Source organism: Podarcis pityusensis, assembly GCF_964106645.2.
Source record: "Podarcis pityusensis genome assembly, chromosome: 12".
NCBI lineage: Eukaryota > Metazoa > Chordata > Lepidosauria > Squamata > Lacertidae > Podarcis > Podarcis pityusensis.
In genome coordinates, this window is record NC_138037.1 from 45,544,461 (window position 1) to 45,563,145 (window position 18,685).

Sequence of the window (18,685 nt, forward strand, 5' to 3'; positions counted from 1 at the left end):
TTCGTGGTAAGTATAATGGGGCTGTTCACAGCTGCTCAATCCCTTTAGTATCAGTGCTTATTCCTGTTTTCCAACTTACACAAAGTTGTTCTTCTGAGCTGCTGCCCCCCCTCCCCCCAGTTACATGTAATTCATTTTTCATCTAAGCCTTTGTTCTGCATCTGTACTAGGGCTGGGTAATAGATTGATATTGATGATGATGATAATGTGAAAAAACATCAAACATTTAAAACCTCCCTAAACAGGGCTGCCTTCATATGTCTTCTGAAAGTCAGATAATTGTTTATTTCCTTGACATCTGATGGGAGGGTGTTCCACAGGGTGGGCGCTACTACCGAGAAGGCCCTCTGCCTTGTTCCCTGGAACCGCCAGAAGACCATTGGAGCTGGATCTCAATGTCCGGGCTGAATGATGGAGGTGGAGATGCTCCTTCAGGTATACTGGGCTGAGGCCGTTTAGGGCTTTAAAGGTCAGCACTGAAACTTTGAATTGTGCTCAGAAATGTACTGGGAGCCAATGTAGGTTTATCAGGACCGATGTTACAAGGCCTCGGAGGCCACTCCCAGTGATATATTGATAAATCGTTCGATACCAGTTTGAAGTCCGTATTGTGATATTGGTTTCATAATTTTTGACCTGGCAATGTATTGCAAATTGTGTGTGTGTGGTATTCAAAAATCACAATGTTTGAAAAACCATGCAGCCAGCCAGTGCTTTTCTCGATTCCGGCAGCACCTGTTAACTCTGCCAGCTCAACATTCCCCTACCTCCTGCTGGGGACAACGAATCACCAGAGCAGGTGCTGGCAAAAATCCCAATGCAGGGAAAACCCTGACGCCAGCCAGTGCCTCTACACAGCTCCATCCTTAATTCAGACATCACAATACAGTAGACCCTTGGGCTATGTTACTCTAGAGTAACGTAAACTTCAGGTTGCGAAAGCAGCAAACCCAGAAGTGGTATTTTTCCGGATTTCGCTGCTTGCACATGCGCAGAAGTGTTCTGCGTGCTGCGTGCATGCGCAGAAGCGGCGCTTCTGGATGCGGATTTTTCAGGGTGTGCACGGACCCCTGGAACGATTTAAATTTGTATCCAGAAAGTCCACTGTACATACATCACAGTGTTGAAAAGCCCAGCCCTAATCTGTACACCTTTGGTATCTTTTTCCGCCTTCTGGTGGCTCCCTCGCTGCGAGAAGCCAAGTTACAGGGAACTAGGCAGAGGGCCTTCTTGGTAGTAGCACCCACCCTGTAGAACGCCCTCCCTCCAGATGTCAAAGAGAAAAACAACTACCAGACTTTTAGAAGACATCTGAAGGCAGCCCTGTTTAGGGAAGCTTTTAATATTTAATAGATGATTGTATTTTAATATTTTGTTGGAAGCCGCCCAGAGTGGCTGGGGAAACCAGTCAGATGGGCAGGGTAATAATAATAATAATAATAATAATAATAATAATAATAATACATATAAAAATAATAATACATATAATAATATAAAAATAATACTTATTATTATTATTATTATTATTATTATTACTATTATTTTATTTTATTTTATTTTATTTCCTGTTCCTCACTGGCTTCAGCATGCACCAGGCCTGACTTGGATATACTGTACCTCTGCATAGGCAATTGTCACGCTGTGTTCAAAATCAGGTTTAGAAGAAGTCTTTTAAAAAATAAAGGCAGGATCTTCTGAGTATATAATGTTTCAACATAGTGACTTATTTCTTGTCCCAATGATCTTGCATTAAACATCTTATTGATGGATCTCGCTTTTGCAACAATGAATTATCAGATTGCAAATGAAAATTTCTGGGTAGGGAGGATAATACTTAGAATGTAGCAGTCCTGTAATAGTGTTATATTTGCCCTTGTTGTGCCAGTTTATTCTGCTACAGTTTGTTTTTCCTTCCATTTGTCCTCTTTTTAAGTATCTTGCAAGTTCTGCAGACAAGAAACCTTTTATGAAATGTGTTTGACAGCTGCAGGATTCGAATGCCAAGATCTGGTCCCCATACATCGTATCCTCCCTTTGACTTCTTGTCTAGTATTTTGGCTGAGTTTTGCTGCCTGCTGCAGCCTATGCTTCTGGGTACAATACAAAATCGGTTTGTTCAAGTTCGTCACTCTTGCTGACATTTATTTGGCAATTGTCAGCGTAAGAATTAGTCTCCTCCTGAGTATTTTAGCACAGACAAAATTGATGCATTTACGTTGTTTGATGGGCTGCAATAACTGTCCTTATTATGCAACCGCCTTCCCCGATTCCTTATGTTCAGATTCGTTGCATTTGACTTGATCTTCTACACGCTAGAACTACAAACTCTACCATTAACAACATTATGAAAAGCTGACTGTTAAGATTGGTGCAAACAGTCCATATTTAGATATTTGAATTGTCATGTCCTGGGCTCTATTTGGGTTAATAATTGTATCTGTTTATAGTATATACTTAATGGGCACGGCACACATTTTAAAAATACTGCATGCCCTTTCTTGACCTCGTACAAATCAAATTTTCATATTCAGAAGAATTTTCTTGCAAACAAAGGTTTCTCATTTTAATATGATTGCTGCTTACATGAGAGAACATGTTGCACTCACTTCACATTGGACATTTTTGACTGTGTGCTTTTTGTAATAGACCCTTTGTGCCACTGCCTTTTCATCTGTGCTCATTCAGGCCAAAGTCGGCTTGAAGCTTCTTGGTTCAGTGTAGCATCTATTTTTATCTAATGATTGGTTTTCTCGCTTCGGGGATTCACACATTGTAAACTAAGACACTGATTGCCTTGTCCTTGCCTGATGTGTTGCTTGTCTGGTGGATTACCACTTGGAAAAGTAATAGCATCTTCCTCTGGAATACAAGCAACAGATGCCTCAGATGAGAGCCTGCTGTTTGATATGTGTTACTTAACACAGCTTCCCTTAGACAGTTCTTGGTATATTTTATGCTTATACTTTGCCAAAACAGTACAGTGTGTGTGTGCATTCGTGCAATATGTATTCATAATGACAATCCACAGAACTATCACAGACCAATGGCTTTTGTGTGCATGTGGGTTGAATATATGTGTGCATGCAGACTCTGCATATGCAGGAGATGCCCTGTTTTCTTCTTGGAGATTGGTTCATACTTGAGCAAAACCTCAAGTGCATATTTGTAGGGCTCTGGATCATGTGCTGTGTGTTGGTATGTGTAGTGCAGATTTTAGAAGCATATCATTTGTGAGCATGCAATTTTACTTGTATCAGTAACCAGTTTTTACCTATGAATTTAGGAATAATTAATCAAAGATGAAACTGCAGAGGAACAATAGCTAGCTATCTGGTTAACATCAGTAATATTGCCCAAGCTGAATGGAATCTTCAGTGGGGCATTCCCTTCCTCCTCTCACCTTGACTCTAGATCCTATTCTGTTCTGAGAACTTAGCAACACAGTTCCTTTCCCCATCTTATTCTACTAACTATATTTCTCTCCTCAAATCCATAAATAACAGACACTTTTTTGACCAATTTTTTTTTTGTTTACTACCATTTTCTTCCAAATTTACTTCTGTCTTAATGCACATATTTGACCCAGTATTTCCAACAAACATGCTACCCACATGAAAGTTTCTAAGAGTGTTTCAGTAAAAAAATTTGTTCTAGACAGTGTAAATCTTCATCATGGGATAACCAAGTCCTCAGCCAACTTAACTGTGCTGTCTCATAGTATATACTTAGAATAGAGGTTGCCAAACTTCCCTTCTGTTCTGGGGCTTGCATGGTATTGACATCAATTTTGGGCTGTTTATATGGGATATCATGCCACATAAAGCTGTTCAGCATTTTCTGTTAACTTCTTAGTTCTTTTGAATCTACCGACAGAGGTAGTGCAATAAACAGAAGCAGGAATCTTGGCAGAATAACAATCCTAATTGAGTTTACCTGGGCTATACAGGATAAATTCAATTCCTCCCCCCAATCTTTTAAAGTCAGACTTTATGTGCTGAATCAGTTTCTTAAACTTCACCTCTTCTATTAATCTCACTCTTAAATATTTTACTTTATTATATTCAACCTATGTGGTTGCATTATATAAATTTTGTCTTGCACATCTAAATTAATTATTAAAACCTCTATTTTCTGTTTGTTAACCTTATATGCCAATATCTTGCCAGATGCATCTATAATCCAAAAGATATGTGAAAGTGATGCTCTTGAGTTTTATGAATTTTATGCCCAGTTGATCCTGTCCTGGAGCCATATTCACCCCCCTTCAGCTCCTTTCTCCTCCTTTCTTCAGCTCCTTTCCCCTTTCTTCATCAACTATAATTCCCTCCCTCACTTCCTTGTATGGACAAGCCATAGTTTGCTGTTGCATCCAAACCAGAAAGCAATGGTTTCAGCTTGCCCTCCAAACTAGGAATGAAAGTCATTGTTGAAGTGGGTTTCAAATTCTAGTTTAAATGACAAAACATGCCAATTCCGATTTACTTGCAAACCATAGTTGGTCCAAATAGGGAGTAGATTGGAGCATATGAGTGAAATGGGGAGGAAGCAAAATCTGAGCCCAAGCACTAAACCAAGGGTTGGCTATTACACCAGAACAGCCCTTATTCTTGGTGTAGATTGCAGTAATCGCCTAAGGATTTGTATCCTAGCTATGATTTGCAAAGCAGAGTCATATGGAGCATGTATATGATTACAAAATAGGAAGGAATGCAGACCTAAGATTATACTTCCTAAAAGTAATCTCTTGTTGTCAGTTCATTATCTAAGGGTTTTCACCGGCGGGGCGGTTGGGATTGCGATTAATATTGCAGCATAATTTGAATTAGCTTTCAGAATGACATGCAGCCTAACACAATTGCTTTATGACTAGTCCATAGAAATAACTTTATATTAGATAGTTGCATTACTGTTCTGGAGTATCAGAAATGAATATACTATATTCTTACAGTCCTTCTACCTGCGTAATGTAGAATTTATTTCTAAAAACATGTATAAAGTTTTCTCTAAGTTAATACAGTCTAAGCATTTAAAAAAATAAATCCATCCATGGAACGTAAAATTGTGTATCAGCAAAGCAAACATTTAAAAGCCTACAATGCGTGATTGTAGCTACAGTTTTTAATTGCATAGTGTTGATACTGGAGCTGGCATGGTGGTATTACTGAACATATTTGTAAAGTGGATGTGGACATGATTGAATTATATTAACTTTGTTTATCCGTCTGAAGCCAGGGCTGTTACAAATGAAAATCTGCTGCCACGTTATGGGATGGAAGATAATTATGAAAATGGAGTCTATATAGGAGAGATAAATTTTACAGTCCATATGCTAATTGCACTCTTGATTAAGAGAAGCTGGCAGCAGTTATAAAAATGCACCGATTCTATGTAGGAAGCATTCTGTAACCCCTGATGATATATATTTAAACTACGGGGAGTTTGATGTCTCAACAATACAGACATAACCTTGGAGGGTCCCTGGCTCCAGCTTTCTGTGCAAAGCCCTTCCACTGATACCATGGGTCACACCGGGTCAGATCCTTTGGTTGCTTTTTGGCAGCTAAGAAAGGCCTACTTGTTACCCCCTGTGTCTCACTCAGTTTATAGCCCCATGCAGTGATTTAAGCTGGCACACGATCCCTTGGCATTGCTGGTTTATGTCCCTTAGGGCACCTCCACCTGGGTATTGTAGTTGAGAGGGCACACAGTGCATGTGTCTGCAAAAGTAGACCCCAATCGTTCAGCCTGGACACTGAGATCCAGCGCTGAGGGCCTTCTGGCGGTTCCCTCATTGCGAGAAGTGAGGTTACAGGGAATCAGACAGAGAGGGCCTTCTCTCTCTCTTTTTAAGATGATCTTTATTGGTTTTTTATAATTACATACTATATATACACATATTATATTACATTTTAAATTTATTCTTGCTCTCAAGAGCTGACTTCCCTCCTTCCTTCTTCCGGCTTTTTTGTGTCGTCTTTAACTTTTCCCATTGTCTTTATCCATTTTGCATATAGTTGTTCTTCAATTTTTGTCCATGAAATGTCCGTAAACAAATACATCTTTCTATATATACAATTCTTGTTGTCTGTCTATATTCATTTACAAATACTGTTCAACCTTGGTCATAATATACATTTTTAATTCATTTTGATACTATTGTCCAATAAATTTATTTGTATTTTCCCATTATGAGGTTTATTTCAGTTCTACTGGTTTCCCTATTTCACATCATCATCTCTATATATAACATAAACTTTCCCCATTCTTTTTGATATGTTTCATCACCCTGATGTCGAATTTTTGCTGTTAGTTTGGCTATTTCTGCATACTCCATAACCTTATACTGCTACTCTTCTATTATTGGCATTTGTTGCTGTTTCCACACCTGGGCCAGCAATAGCTTCGCTGCAGTTGTTGCGTATAAAAACAGTTTCTGATCATTCTTATCAATATCCTTTCCCACCATTCCCAACAGGAATGACTGGTTTTTTAAAAAATGTATACCTAAAGATCTTCTTTAGTTCGTTATATATGTTTTGCCAATAAGTTTTCACTCTGTCACATGTCTACCGCATGTGAAAGAAACAGAGGGCCTTCTCGGTAGTGGCGCCTGCCCATCAGATGTCAAGGAAATAAGCAGCTATCCTATTTTTAAAAGGCATCCCTATTTAGGGAAGTTTTTAATATTTAATGCTGTATTGTTTTTAATACTCAATTGGGAGCCACCCAGAGTGGCTGGGGAAACTCAGCCAGATGGGCGGGGTATAAATAATAAATTATTATAAATATGTTAGGAAAAAATTGAGAATGCTATAAACTAGATCAGGTTGCACTTTTGCTTCACAGCAGATGCATTGTTTCTTGAAGAAGAAGAAAACATGACAGGTATTTTATATTGAGATGGGAACACAACATAACCCTATAAGCAAGAGCCCTTTCTTCCCACAAATATTTGGAAACATTATAAAGAGGAAACTTGCTCACATTTAGGAAATGTGAATCTCTGAATTTGTATTTCCACAGTTGTGTGTATATACACGCTTGATCATGTGTGGTTTTTCTCGATACTATAAGATGCTGAGCACCACAGCTTCTTTTGATTCTGAGAATTTTAGGTGTCTGTTCCCTCCTTAAAATAAGATTGATATAATGAAGACGAGTCCCTTGTGCAATCAGAGACAGTACATAGGGCAGTTTGGTGTTGTGAAAGGAGTGCCATTGTAAAGCTTGAATTTGTCTTCGTGGTAAAATTTGACTTGTCTAGCATCTGTTTTCAAAAACATTCAAGTTTTTTTAATTACTTGTAAAAAGCTTTGTTCAGGGCATGATAAAAAAGTTTTTTAAAGGGATCAGAGTAGGAAGGGGACATCTTACAGCCTTTAGCACAAAAAGTGAAAGTTTTTATCAGGCCACAGTGCATATAAATCTTTAGTATAACAGCTGTCTTTCAGTATTGTGTATTTTGTTCCTTCATGCACTTTCATTTTGTACTATGATGTTCCCTTTTTGAAATATCTACATCTTACGTAGCCCGCTTCTGCTGAATACCAAATGCACTTTGACATTTAGATGCAGTCTTTTAGTTCTGCCCTTTTCTTCCATAGCTGACAAGATGTGATGACAGATTGTTTTTTAATGGTTTGGAGAAGTTAACCCTTCCTCTCTTTTTCTTTCTTTCTACTCTATCAATTTGCTATTGGGATCCAATTAGGGATGTGTGAATATGTCAATCTCTCTTTCTCTTAGTTTCTCATTTTCCTCATCTTAAGTTCATCTTGCAACATTTTTTGCATCAGTTTGCATTGAAAACAAGCAAATTCCTTGCAAAAAAATTTATCAGCTATTGCTTAAGAGGGTAAAGTTGCTAAGGGAATACACCTTTGCCCTGCTCTTAGATTTGGCTCTCCAGTTAATATAGTGTTCTAATCTAATTTTTTTTTAATGTGAACTTTTCCATACAAGTGTCACATCCACACCGTACATTTAAAGCATTCTTATACCACTTTCAAAGTCGGGGAGAACTGTAGGAATTATTAAGGGTGCTTGGATTTGTTACGTCTGCAAGGTCAGATTGTAAGTCTGCAAGGTCAGTATGGAGGATTCTTGCGGAAGCCTGACAGTTAACGAGGCATAAGAGAGCTTTAAATGTATGGTGTAGATATGACAAAGAACAATTATATGTTGTTATTTGATTATTCATATTGACAGCTAATATCCCTTAGCTGAGTATTGCTCAGGACCGCAGTACCTCAAGGACCACCTTTTCCTATATGAACCTACCCAGACCCTGAAATCATCTTCTGAGGCCCTCCTTCGTGTGCCTCCTCCTCGAGAGGTCTGGAGGGTGGCAACATGAGAAGGGGCCTTCTCTGCAGTGGCTCCCCGCCTGTGGAATGCTCTCCCCAGGGAAGTTTGCCTGGTGCCTTCATTACACACCTTTAGGCGCCAGGCAAAAACATTCCTTTTTAACCAGGCCTTTGGTTGATCTGATTGACATCCTATACCTTTTTAAAATGTGGCTCTTTTTGGGGGGGGGGCGTGTTATTGGGTTGTTGTTTTTATTCTGATTTTATATGTTATGACCTTTTCTGTGAACTACCCTGAGACCTCCGGGTATAGGGCGGTATATAAATTCCATAAATAAAAATAATAAGTGGCTCCACTGTGCTCAGGCGCTTCCTAATTCTGCCCTAGGGCGAGGATGAACTTAGGTGTATTCGGTAAGAGGCTGGAGAGGAGGTTCACATAACAGAAGCTCTGCTTCACTGAAGAATAAGGAACACTAGCATTGATTTGATTACAATGCATATTGCAAACTCCTATAATCAAAAGAAATATAGAGAAAAAAGCACTTCCTTATAGTTGTGGGACAAGGGATCCTGAAGGAGACAAATGGTAGAAATCCTACTGTATTGTACAGTGGTACCTTGCAAGACGAATGCCTCGCAAAACGGAAAACTCGCAAAACGAAAGGGTTTTTGTTTTTTTGAGTTGCTTCGCAAGAGGATTTTCCCTATGGGCTTGCTTCGCAAGACGGAAACGTCTTGCAAGTTTGTTTCCTTTTTCTTAAAACCGTTAATACAGTTGCGACTTGACTTCGAGGAGCAACTCATAGCGCGTGGTGTCGTAGCCTTTTTTGAGGTTTTTGAAGACTTTGGTGATTTTTGAAGCTTTTCCAAAGCTTTTCCGACACCGTGCTTCGCAAGACGAAAAAAACCACAAGACAAAAAAACTCGCGGAACGAATTAATTTCGTCTTGCGAGGCACCACTGTAGTTGGTATATTTGTTATTTAAGAACAAATACACCTGCTTGTCCCACTGCTTTCCCCCAAGAAAAAAAAAATCAGTCAGTTTTTCTGTTCCATTTCAGCAGAAAACAGCAAGTTTTCCCAGGGAAAGTGGTGGGACAAGCTAAAAAACCTCTCAAACCCTTGCTCAGAAACCATGAGACAAGCAGAAATCCTCTTCGACCTGTTCTTTCTAGACACAGAACAAGCAGAAGTGTGGATGAGCCCAAAGTTTTTTTTGGTTTTTTTTTTAAGGCTGAAATGGGAGAAGATTCCGTAAAACATCTCGGCCCTGCAATTTTAATTTGTTGTTCCCTCTTCTGTAACATACTGAATCTAATGGAGTAATCTCGGAAGTCCACCACAGTGTGCTTTGTTTCCGCATACCTGAAACACACTCCCTTTGGAAAGAAACACATTTCCTCTATCCATTTCCAATAATTTACATCATCTGTGGTTTTCTGGAATGTCCCGTCTCTCTGTGTATTGTGACACATAAAATTGCCTACCTTACGAATGTATGTGCCTGGCAGCGAGCATACAGTGTAAAATAATTCCTGCTAAACGTTATATGTAGAATAATGTGTGTCAGCATCAGTGGCTTCTCACATATTGTTTATTCCTCCACAAGCAGCACCATTCTCAATCAGCTGTCATTTTGTGACAACAAAACAGCAGCAGTACCATTACTCCAGATTTGACATTTATATCTCCTGGAGCAACAAAACACAAAGTCTTTCTGGATATTTTAGAATTTTTTTTGTCTTAAAGGAAAAACGTAACCTTGCATTTGCTTAAATAATTTCTAGGATTAGATATAGGGATTATTCCAATCACTTTTTCCTTGTCCTCCTTTTATGGTGACTCAAACAAAGCTCACTTTAGTTATCCACACTACACAGTATACCATCTTGCTTCAATTAAATGTATGCCTGATTAGACTTCATTGTGGTGAGCTTTTCTTCACATTTTGTATAGAGAATGCGGGCCCAAAAGCAAAGCACTTTATTTTAACAAGCAAATTATTTTCGTAGTCCTGTGTCACAAGTATTATTAGCATTTACGTCGTTCCGTGTAAAGAAACAACTAAAAATGTGTAAAAAAGAAAGAAAGAGAGGAAGTAAATATAGATTCAGATGTTTGAAACTAAGAAATCATTGCGGGTCCAGGAGGTCAGGAATCTGGAATAAAGACAGGACAATAGTTTGGGATTGAAATGGCCACAACTTTATTGATTAGAAATGTCAGTAGGTTTTAGCATGGGCATTGAATATGTATCTGGAATCAACAAGCCCAATTACTGGCTGATTATTCTATCTTGACTAAGAAATCATTATTTGAACCGTGAATTATATGCATTTACATAAACTTCATAACACAGTGGGACTTACTTTTGAGTAAGCACACATAGTATTGCATAGTTAGTAACTAAATAACAACAACCTATGAATAAACAATATGTATAATATGATACTAAGGCTTTACACTATCAGGCTTTCAGGGTTTTAAAAAGGAGTGTATTGGCAGCTCGTGTGTATTTGGTCCCACTTAGATCCGTTCAATGTATGTCTAGCTCTACTGGGTTCAGTAGGATTGCATTGCTTTGTACAATATGCTAAGTATAGGATTTGCAGCATTAGCCTATTTTTGAGCAATTATACTTGTGTCAGAAACCAAATAGTTGATTTATGTGAACACAATAGTATTACAAACTATTGCAATGAGTGAATAAAGCACCCTTCCATCTTTAAGTGTAACCTGTTGCAATTGAGTCTAGATGTTGTGGTAGAGAATGTTCTCCATTGCACCCGAGGAGGTGTTTTTCTAGGAAGCAAAAGAAATAATGCATTTTTCCAGGAATTTATGAATCACATATAAGTGATTGGGGAAGGAAAATTCTTCAGCTGGATGGAGAACTATTCTGTTGTCAAAAAGCTGGCTGAGTGATTTGAGATTAACTTTAGCAATTGCCAGAATTATTCATCATAGAGTAGTATTATGCGTACTGAAATAATTTATGAGGTGCCTGCTTTCATTCAAGTGAGGAAAATAAAATATTTACAGTGTTTGAAAGACTCACTATACAATAGTGTGGGCAAGGTTAAAGCAGTTTTCAGTAACACAGTAATTGTTATAATTTCTAACACATTTCTCTTGTAGCTATTAACTGTTGCCTCAAGATGCAAACAGGACTTTTAAATAGAAAACAAAGACCCACTTTATGCCCTGTTTTCTATATTGAGGTATGGGCACAATGTTGCAGCCTAAAGATATTTGGAATATTCCAGGACCTAGGCAGTCCTCAGCCAGTGATGTCCCAACTGTGCCTTCTGCTCTGACCTGCTAATTTCTTCCTTGCTCATCATCACATGCTCCCTGTGCAGTGGTACTTTTGGTTGTCCCCTCCCTACTTCCCACTCATACCCTTTCCCTTTTTTACCCACCCCACTCCCTGTAACAAATCCACTTTTCTGTGCTCTTAGCTATATTCTTCTATCCTTTTGATACTGCCTCTAAAGTTTAAAGCAGGGGTCATCAGAGCCACTAGACCTCCCCATTTGGGTGGCCGCCAGATGATTTTGCCCATGGCATGCCCACCTGCCTTATGCCTGGTGCCATGTTGTGTCTGGGCCAAAAGGGATGTTGCAAGCTCTGCCAATCAGCTGATCAGTGCCTGCAAAGCCCTTTGTAAGGTGCTTTGAAGCCCCAACTGTCAGCCGATTGGCTGGGTTTCAAAGCACAGTGCAGGGTTCTCTGCAAGCACTGACGGTCAGCTAGGATCATTTTTTAAATAGGTCTTCTTTCCCATTTTTGCAGAAAGCTAGAGGCAGCACTTTGAACACAAACCACTTACCCTTCATGGGGAAGATGTGGTGCTTTTAGGAGCATTTGCCCCTCTGCAGAGATGTCAAGGGGGTTCTCTGGTGAGCTCCCATTGCTCATCTGGCTTCTGTCACAGTGTCGCGTTGCACCAGAAGCGGCTTAGTCATGCTGGCCACATGACCCGGAAAGCTGTCTATCGACAAACACTGGCTCCCTTGGCCTGAAAGTGAGATGAGTGCCGCAACCCCACAGTCGCCTTTGATTGGACTTAACTGTCCAGGGGTTCTTTACTTTTTACCTTTACCTTTCAGGAAGCCTCTTGGAAGGTGCATTCCTAGTGTTAATCTGCTGATTAGTGCTGGAAGTGCTGGAACCAGCAGCCTCCTTTGAACTTTCGCAGGCGGGTGATCCTGTGCACCTGTCAAAGTTGGCCTGTGAGGGCTGATGGAGATAAGGATCTGGCCTGCTGACTGGATCCAATTTCCTATGCCTGGTTTAAAGCATTTTCACATCCCTAAAAGTCTTACTTTCACAATTTCTGACGCAGTAGCCTGTTCTAGGGCAGCCAATTATGCACCGCTACACAGAAGAGCCCACAGAATTGCTTAAAATTTACATATGCTAGGTTATGTGGCAATGATATAGGAATTAGATGGAAATTAGAAAATATCTGAGCTGATGAAGTCCACATCCAAGATTTTAAGGAACTGCCATCCCTACTTCAAAATTGGCGATTGTTTTTAGAAACAAAGAATGCTTATTTTCCTAGTAATTGGGCCATGGGAAGTGTTGTTTTCTTCTTAATCCCAGCAGGCCGTCTATGAAAATGACTTTGGAGGTCTTGAGCAAAGAACATGAATGGAATTATTTAACATTTCTGATACTAGAAAAATCTCAAGAGGGTCCAGCAGTCATTTACATTAACTTGTCACACCTTATGAGAAGACTTGCCTATTTGCAAGTTGTAGAAACAGTAGGCAGCCCCTCTCCCTTCCCCAAATAGAATAATTTGCTCTCTGTGATCAGTCGGTATGTTATACTGGTAGTTTAAGACATGTTCTTTTTTTCTTTTTAGCGGAATAACTAACATGGTAGTCAGGTTAACATTCCTAGTACTAAAATGCAGCCTTGTGTGTTAAGGGCACATATTTAATAGCTGCAACAGTGTGAAGGAAGGAGTGTTTAACATTTCCTCACTGGCAGTCCCCCCCCCCCATCAAAATTGCTCTCATTCAAGCTGTTTTCCTCACCTCTGAAGGGAGAAAGTGTAACACATGTGAGAGTAAAGTCTTTTTGGCACACACAGTTCAGCTGTTCCATATGAACATCCATCTTTAACAACCCCAAACTAAATCAGACATTGGAGATCTGTGAGTGGCCCTCTGGTTTCTTCATTCTTTCTTAAAAGAATGAAAATAAAAGATACAGGGGTGAAGGGTGATACCATTCAAGACCATAGCACAGGAGGAGAGGGTATTTCAAGCCATTTTCTTAATGTAAATCCTCACCCCTCTTCCCATTACTGTTTGAAAACATTTCTAGATACTAAGCCAACTCCTTAATTATGTGAGAACTGGAAGTAGTCTACTCAGACTCCCTCCTAAAACCCACCAATGAAGGAGACAGGAGAGCCAGAATGAGGCGCTGTGACTTGCGCCCCAAAACTCCCATGCATTCCTTGTCTTTCTGCAAACTTCAGTGGTTAGTGTTACAGCCAGCCAATATGTGTTCCCAAACATCAGCTGTTAGGAGGAAACACCTTTGCCTGTGTTTGCTACAAGGGTCTTCTCCCTCTCAATACAACTGCACTGCTCCAGCATCTTTTGTGTGCTCACCATTTGTGAATTAAATGGAAGAAAAATGTTTTATGGAGGGAGGAAGTCAGGGCAGTAATTTATACTGACCATTTAAAGTTAAGACTTCTAGCATGATGGTGAGGAGAGGAGAAATATCCCTGTCTTCCAAAGACCTTTCTCTCCCTACTTGAGTGGAGAGGGGTCTGCTGATCTCCTAGTGCTGGCTCTGGTTAAGACTGGGATGCAGTCCCTGAGTGCATGACCTCCATTGTAGATGGGCCTTGAGGGCAAAAGGTTGCCCACTCCTGATTCAAACCAAGAAGAGATTTTTTTAAAGGGCTTGTGCACAAAAAAATGAGTCTCCATGTGTACAATTTTGGAATTCCAGATATTTCATATGCTGAACAGAAATGTCACTTTTTAAAGATTCCAGACATCTTTCCATTAAGGTACATCAGTTAGATATAACATCAGTGTATGATACTGGCAATCAGTTAAGAGGTACTTCATAAAGCATGGCATTTATCACAGTGTCACAAGTTGAATTGCTTGTTCATTTTTCTCTATCCGCTTTTCATGTAGAATTTATTTCAGAGCATGATCAAAGCTTTACTCTTCATTAGATACTGCATTAGCTAATTTGACTTTTGGCAACCCACATCCTTGTTCCTATTAAACACCATCCATAAATTGAGATAAGGATTCTGCCAAAACGTTTAAGGATTGCATGATGGAAATATACTATTGGGTGCATTATGCAACTGCATTCTAGACTGCTGGGTTGGTAAATTTGAAGTTAAGAAATGCTATCTTATATACTTGAAAATAAAAGACGGCATTTTAAAGCATCTGAATATTGACAGAAATACGAGAAAAGACAGCCTTAAGGTCCATTGATCAAGGATCAATGAATGAGCTGTCGTGTAATTTATTATGGCTGATTAGGGGTTTGTTTGTTCTCTGTATGTACATTTCTAATACTTGCTGGATACCAATTCATGTAGCTGCTTATTGAGAGTTCGCCAGGTATTTTCACAGTTGTAAGGGATGCGGGGGGCGCTGTGGTCTAAACCACAGAGCCTAGGGCTTGCCGATCAGAAGGTCGGCGGTTCGAATCCCCACAACGGGGTGAACTCTTGTTGCTCAGTCCCTGCTCCTGCCAACCTAGCAGTTCGAAAGCACGCCAAAGTGTAAGTAGATACGGTAAATAGATACCGCTCCAGCAGGAAGGTAAACAGTGTTTCCGTGCGCTGCTCTGGTTCACCAGAAGCAGCTTAGTCATGCTGGCCACATGACCCGGAAGCTGTATGCGGACAAACGCTGGCTCCCTCGGCCAATAAAGTGAGATGAGCACCGCAACCCCAGAGTCGTCTGCGACTGGACTTAATAGATTTTCAGGATACTGCATTGTTTCCAAAATAGTACCATGCTTTTGCTACAGTTGTGCGCAAACACAGGACGCTGAAAGCATTGAATATGTTTGCACATCAGCATACTGGATTAGTTTCTATGTCAGCAGGAACTTTGAATCCAAAGGACCATGTTTAAAGTTCTGTTTGAGCTCAGAGGCTTTTCCCTGGCTGCCTCTCATGCCCCCCTGAAGGCTGGGTATACTCTGGAATAGTTTTGGGGCTGCAACCAATGGTGAAAATAATGAAAACCGATCTCCCCCACATAGAGTGCCAAAAGGGCATGTTGGATCCATAACAGATACCCGGTGAACTATTTTGTTCTTCACACTTGAAGAGATAAAATAACATGTCAAAATTGTTTCAGTAAATATGGTAATCATCCATGATAAAGTTATGAAAGTTTTAAGCAACACCCACTCCTCTTATCAGTCTGGTATCCTGGGCATGACTGATAATTAGAATTAACATAGAAATCGGTCCAGATACTAAGATGTGTTGAAATTGAGTAAGACTGTAGTCAGTAGTCTGCTGTGAATTACAAGAACATTTTCTGTGGTTTGGTTGGTCTCTTAGTTGGCGACACGAAAGTGATCTTGAGCTTTAATAGCGTATATCCATGTTGTTTCTCATTCTAAGCCCTTGCAGAGCAGCACTATTCTAAATTGCGAGACTTGAAGTCATTCTGCTTTTCAAACACATGTTCTACATGATGATTACAGGGTGTATGTCTTGGTATGAGGAAAACAGGATAGAATTAACATGGCTCCCTGGTGTCAACACTAAAATATCCTCCTATTTTGCCATCTGCCAAATGGGTAAGAAGCAAAATGTCAGTGTCTCTTTCACCCTTGATAATTGCAGCACTATCAAACTCTTCGTGGACTTCTGCCAAGTGCTCAGAGAGCCAGTGGAGCTGGCCAGTTCTGCAAAAAATTACCGCCATGAACAACAGGAGCAGCTGTGTTTCCACATCAGTGTGTCCCTCAACTTTGTCTCTGCTAAAAAAATAGATATGAATTCTTGGAATTTTGAGCAGCTAATTTGATTTCTACAGTGACAGCCAGCCACTATTGCATAGATAAAATAAGATCAATCCAATTATCAAGAGAGGTTAGGAAGGAGTGTGTTCAGGAAGGAAATCTGATTGAAACTCTGTTATAAACCGTTGGTGGTTGCTGAATTAGTAACAATCTAACTTATTTATGATGTTATTTTGAAAACTTGTACCAAAACATCAAAACAACAATGAACTATAACACACCCCATTAACATTGCTAGTATTAACATCGAAGTCAAGCCTCCATAACAGAATCCTAAGCAGCCATCCAAACTAAGGGCTCGTCCAACACTTTCGCTTGTCCCGCCGCTTTCCCCCAGGAAAACCTACTGCATCAGAACAAACATCAATCAGTTTTTCAGCAGACTAATGTTTGTTCCGATTCAGTGGTAAACAGTGGGTTTTCCGGGGGGAAGTGGTGGGACAAACAAAGAAACAAAACCCCTCTTGGACCTGTGCCTTGAAATCATGGGACAAGCAGAAAACTTCTTGGACCTCTGCTTTCTAGGTATGGGACAAGCAAAAGTGCAGATGAGCCCTAAGAAATGAAAGATAAACCAGCAAAAACAAAACAATCAGCTAAAGCAACCTTTTAAAACAGAACCAGCAAAAACAAAACAATCAGCTAAAGCAACCTTTTAAAACAGCCACGTTTTTACCAGCCACTTAAAACAATATAGGCATGGGGCCTGGCATACCTTGCTTGGCTCGACATAATCCCTGTTATGAGGTCAAGATTCTGGCTTATAGAACCTATATGCAGAGTTAATAAGGCACTCATTTATATATTGTATATTTATAAACAATAAATTAAGGATCAAATTAGGCATGGCGCCACATAGAGCACATCGTGATTTTCATTTTATTTTACTTAATAGCAGGTGCCAGAGAGGGGAAGCTTTTTCTCAGAACTGCAGCACAAAAGGAGGAGGGAAGGTTTAACTTTTCCCTTCCCAGCCATGATCCCGACTGAAGTGCCTCTCACACACTGTTGTTAGCCCTAGTTTCTGCTTTTCCCTCAGCACCCGTAAAAAAACGACGAAGTCCCCAAAGCAGTGTGTGTGTCTGTGTGAATTTCACTTTGTGATTTGAAGCAGTCAGTCAAACCTTTAGCCACAGTCTTCTGGTTTCTGGTAAAATGCAAATAGAAATACAGTGGAACCTTGGTTTTCGAACATAATCCGTTCTGGAAGTCTGTTCCGACTTCTGAAACGTTCGAAAACCAAGGCACAGCTTCCGATTGGCGCAGGCACCCTGGAAACAATAGCCGACAGCTGCATCGGATGTTCGGGTTCCAAAAAACATTTGAAAACCGGAACACTTACTTCCGGTTTTTGATGTTCAGGAGCTGAAATGTTTGAGTACCATGGCGTTTAAGAACCAAGATTCCACTGTACAATTTCTAGTCTTTGTTTACATACCGTATTTTTCGCTCTATAACACGCACCCGACCATAACACGCACATAGTTTTTAGAGGAGGAAAACAAGAAAAAAAATATTCTAAACGAAACAGTGGATGTATGATTTTTGTGGTTCATGCTGTGGCCACAGACATGTGATCTCATGGTGAGTTTGGGGTAGCCCAATGCAAAAATCCAGAAGATCCATGTGGATCCATGCTTTGTAACCACGTTTTTGCACCACTGCGGCCCCAGGCAACAGTGGGTGCGTGATTTTTTTGGTGCAAGATGTAGCCATGCTATGCTATGTGATCTGATGGTGAATTTGGGGTGACCCAGTGCAAAAATCCTGAGGATCCATGTGGATCCGTGCTTTGTAACCACGTTTTAAGTGGGGAGGGAAGGAAAAGCACTCAAGGGACGCGTGGGGTGGGTGGAGAAGGATGCTGCTAATAATGCAGAAGAGGGGTATAAGGGGAGAAGCAAGCAGGCTCTGTTTCTCTCCCTCCTCCCTGGCAAACTTTGCTGCTATTTAGCCAGCTGAGTGGGGAGGAGAGAGGGACAGAGAGCCTGCATGCTTTAAAGGAGCCAACCAGACAGGAGCTGCTTACACTTGTGTAAGCGGCTCCTCTCCTCTCCCGCTTTGCTCCTTTAAAGCAAGCAGGCTCTCTGTCCCTCTCTCCTCCCCACTCAGCGGCTCTTCTCCTGCTTTGCTGTTTCAAAGCGAGCCACGGAGGAGGGAAGGAAGGGGAACCATGGATCCTCTGCTCACGACTGCAGCAGATCCCCCCACCATCCGTAGGCATTCCCTCCATAACATGCACAGACATTTCCCCTTAATTTCTAGGAGGAAAAAAGTGAGTGTTATGGTGCAAAAAATATGGTACATCATACTTGCCAATCTTTTA

At 40.4% G+C, this 18,685-nt stretch overlaps 1 protein-coding gene and 1 long non-coding RNA gene across 6 annotated transcripts in view; one reads left to right on the forward strand and one right to left on the reverse strand.

Moving 5' to 3' along the window:
* LOC308459584 overlaps nt 1-18,685 on the reverse strand; it is a 158,189-nt gene that overhangs the window by 73,858 nt on the left and 65,646 nt on the right. The gene's annotated exons all lie outside the window — the stretch shown is intronic.
* Nucleotides 1-18,685, forward strand: part of ANO10 (anoctamin 10) — a 96,447-nt gene that overhangs the window by 37,663 nt on the left and 40,099 nt on the right. The gene's annotated exons all lie outside the window — the stretch shown is intronic.